The sequence below is a fragment of the Cucurbita maxima genome, unplaced genomic scaffold, assembly GCF_002738345.1.
Source record: "Cucurbita maxima cultivar Rimu unplaced genomic scaffold, Cmax_1.0 Cma_Scf00465, whole genome shotgun sequence".
Classification (NCBI taxonomy): Eukaryota; Viridiplantae; Streptophyta; class Magnoliopsida; order Cucurbitales; family Cucurbitaceae; genus Cucurbita; species Cucurbita maxima.
In genome coordinates this window covers 4482-8942 of record NW_019272481.1, presented here as the reverse complement: position 1 = coordinate 8942, position 4461 = coordinate 4482, and the positions used below count along the sequence as shown (strand labels likewise).

Below are 4461 nucleotides of genomic sequence, written 5' to 3'. Positions count from 1 at the left end.
CTTGTGGAGTGATTCGAATCTCAAACAATGTTCTTGCCTTGAGATATTCGATCAACAAGGTAATCCGAATCTTACTCCCCTTGTAGTGGTTCCATATCTTATCAGTATGATTCTCGCTTCAGGTGCGAGAGGTCCCGAGTTTGATTCTAAAAATTCCTCCAACAATTATATCAAGTTGAAGCATGCAATATAATAAGATTTGAAATAGGTTTTTTAAACCTTGAATCAAGAAGTAATTCAAATTGATATTTGGAAAGAAAAAAAAAAGCTATATTTAATTATAATTTACAAGTGTCTTTATAACATATTAATTGAAGAGAGCAAACAATAAGAATAAACAAACAAAGGAAATTTGTGTATGTATGATTCTCTTCAAATCTTGGAAACTATGAGGATTCCTCTCCTTTCTTGACATCAAGACTTACTTTTTTGGGACTTGGAACATAAACAGTCATCTACTCTTACTCCTACTCCCTTCTATAAGAATCAACATAGCATAATCATTCCATGAAGGCTGAGGTAGTCTTATAAAAGAAGATGAGGGTACCACTTTCTATTGCAGAATTTCTATGTGAATAGAGAATGAAACATATTCTTGGGAGATAAGATAGAGCCTCGAGCCTAACTTCAAAGGCATTACACAAATTGTTCTATGATATTTTTTCTAGGAACTCTTTGTTATGTTGTGCGCTGAAGGTTTAAGGAAAGGGACACGGATTCTCTATTGCACTGATCTCCCAATAGAAGTTTTACCTAGGTCATCTATCGTCGCAATCCTTTTAAGGAAGATGCGCCAAAATAACCAGTGAACAATAACATTTAAAGAAGTTTCAGAGAGCAAGAAGAAGATTGTGATAGAAGTTTCCCTAGGTAAAACTTCTTTAAATGTCTTAGCCAATCATGACCTCATAATGAGGAGTCTCTTGGACAACAATAGCATATGGACAACAAATGTCTTAGCCAATTGTAACGGTTATGATTGCTCAAGGCGTGTCGCCCAAATAACCGATAAACAATAACATTGTCCAAATAACAACCTTGGACAACAAATTTTTTACAAGAATGGCTGAGACATGCAACATGCAACCATAGGCAACACGCCTTGGGCAATCATGACTGTGACATCTGCCCCCACACAGTTTATTGGATAAGGCTGACTTTAGGTCTCTCGATGCGCTTCTAGCTGATCTCATAATGAGGAGTCTCTTCCAACCTACTAGGTGCTGTTGAAAAGTACTTCTCGGTTTGTTGAGTCTTCATGTCTTCTCTGTTCGTGTCTTTCCTACTTTCTTCGCTTAAAACTTTTTCTTAATTGTATGACGTCATATCACCTGCTTCTGCTTGATGTCTTCTTAGTCGAAATAATAACGTTTCAAGTTACTAACGTGGACAACAAGGTTAGTCCGCATCCATAAGAGCAATTAGATTCTATATGATGTCTTCATAATCTGACGGATAACTTTAACTAGTCCATAGTATTTTCACACCAGTCTTTGGTTTTGTTGCTTTGAACTCGAAGTTGATATAACCTTAACTTATATGAACTCTTTATTTTTCTTGAAATTATTGTGGTTGACGCTTCCGACTGACCCTTCTCTACATCAGTCTAGATGATATTTATGTGTGAACATGTGTTGCTTCAATGGTTTGTTTTTGTCTCCCTTCTTTAGTATCTGACCTTGTTTTTGACTCTCTTGGTGGGGATAAATCCATTATCTGACCTTGTTTTGCGTCGTGGTGTTAATGTAGTGGCAACAAGGTTTCTATTGAGATTGGCGCACTAGAGCTCCCCTTTTCAATTACAACAATAGCAGAAAGCGTAGATTCATCATGGCTATGATTATTTTTCAACTGTTGTATCGACATAATTTTCAACCCTCTTGGTTGATGGATGTTTTTCTGAATGATCGTCGGGTTAGACTCCGTTACTGCTAGACATTTTGCTAGGGGCATGTAAATGACTTTGTGTTTCAGCAGGACGTTCATTCCTGACACGACGTCGAAGTCATCCATTTCAACTATCACTAAACAATTTTCCTAGTCCAAGGCTCTAGCTTGATTAGAGTTCTCATTGTGACTCTTAAGACAGACAAAGCTTCCAATTTGACGGTGTTCATCTTTCCTGTATCTTGATGCCAAAGGATGTTAAAATATTTTGCATCGGTCTCCATCATGTTGTGGGTGGCTCTAGAGTTGACAATGGTGTTCCTTACTACTTTGTGCTTTATCCAGACCTCGACATGCATAATATATATATATTCATTTAACTATAAGACATATGGTCCATGGTAAATTGTAAGTCTTATACTCATTAATATTATAATGGCTACTACCTAAATTATAACCTAAAGTTGATAATTGATGTTCAATTAGCCAACCTTAAATTTGTAGTCATTGTGAAGTGATTGAAATTAGAATGGAAGTAGTTTAAACTCCTAGTACCTTAAATGAAGTTGGTCTCTTCTAATAAAACACGAATTTCTCTTTAATATCATTAATACAATTATGCTTCATATTGAACCTACCAAACATGAAACTAAAACTACGCTCAATTTAACTCCATTTTATTGTCATCTTGAATGACGTGCAAGATATATTCTTGGTTTACCTTGATATTTCATATTAGTTAAGTTTTTTGCAAAATCACAATTTGACAATAACAAAGATGAACTTGAGTCTGTTTATTATTTTAAAGAAAATTTCTTTCTCCATCTTATTCCTAATAACTCTTCAACTAAATTCATATTATGCTAAGAAACAATTTTTTTACTCGCAAGAAGTAAAATATGCAACTTTAACTAAAATTTCATCGAAACAAATGTTATTGTCATACAACATAGATGACAATTATAGCCTTCAAACAAAAACTAGAGTAGTTGTGGTGAATGGGATAGAAACTCTAGTGTTCATCCATAATATACAACCACTACCTAAAATATTTCCTATAACTTTCAAAATATAAGTTGCAGTTGAAAATTACATAAAACAATCCCCAAAATCCAAGAACTCGTGTCCAATTAGTCAATCCTAAAGATAGCAACTAACATAGAGTAATTGAAAATTTAAAGTTCCAGTTACTTAACTAAATTTCATCTCGTCTTTAATAAAACATGAGTTGCACTTAAGTTCATGAAATATTTGACTCCAACTCTTAGTACTATTAATGCAATTATATTTCATATGAGTTTGTCATAAATCAAACTATGTTACATTCAATACAACTTCATTTTCTTGTCATAGGAAGCAAAATAGAAGAATTAAATCAAACAAACTGATGAACTGAGCCGAATAAATCCAACCCAACCCAAACGGATTAGTTTGATTCATTTGTTGGGTTGTAGTTTATTTGAACACTTGCATACTAGACCATCAACTTTTTGTTTTATAGTCCAACAACCGCTCAAGAAAATAGATTTCAAACTTGAGAGAAAAAAATATACTGAGGAGGAGTTAAAAATGTTGCAATTTTTTAGAAAGGGCATTTGGTCTAGTGGTATGATTCTCGCATAGGGTGCGAGAGGTCCCGAGTTCAATTCTCAAAAGAATGAGCCTCAAAGAAAACAATTTAAACACCTTAGTGTATATTCTTCCATCTTAATCTTCAGAAACAAAAAATTAAGGCAATTAAAACTATAATGATGATGCTCTTTTTTAATATCATTTTATCTTTTCCACTTTCAATAGGCATGCCTACCCATATCCTAACTTTCGATATTTGCTTTACTTGTGTATTCTACGATATGTGTCTCAAATAGAACTATCAAACTAAAACTTACATTATTTTCTTCTCAATACAGTAATTGTCGCAAACCCTATGTAAATAATTTAACAGCGGTCTAGTCTAAAAGATATAATAATAATGATTATTTCTCATGGATTTTATTAACAAAGAAAATAAATGAAATAATGTATCAATAATGATGATACATTCCATAAAAAACATAATATATAGTCCATACTAAGGGCATTTGGTCTAGCGGTATGATTCTTGCTTTGGGTGCAAGAGGTTGTCCAAAAGAAAAAAAGCACTAAAATAATTAATTATCAGGTTTATGAAAAAGAAATTGTCATTCTTTTGTCTTTTAAAATTCATACTAAGGGCATTTGGTCTAGTGGTATGATTCTTGCTTTGGGTGCAAGAGGTCTTGAGTTCAATTCTCAAAATGCCCCTCCAAAAGAAAAAAAGTACTAAAATAATTATCGTTTCAGGTGTGAGAGATCTCAAGTATATCGTTTCTACTATAAAGGCATTTTCCTGAACCAACCGGGCACAAAACGCCGAGGTAGAAAGTCGAACGCGAGCTCTTTTTGTGTATACGCAATTGCAAGTATGAGTGCTAGGTAAGAGAGAATGTCGAATGAGAAAGACATTCAATTACGGCATCGAAGAGAAAGTTATACACGCTTTCTTTTGTCTTTTAAAATCCCTTACCTTATAAATCATCAGACAGATTTATGAAA

General features: G+C 33.8%; 1 non-coding gene across 1 annotated transcript; it reads left to right on the top strand.

The window, feature by feature from the left end:
* Nucleotides 1-4098: 4098 nt before the first annotated feature.
* TRNAP-UGG lies at nucleotides 4099-4170 on the top strand. Its single transcript has one exon. It is a non-coding gene; the product is annotated as a tRNA-Pro (tRNA).
* The last annotated feature ends 291 nt before the right edge of the window (nucleotides 4171-4461 follow it).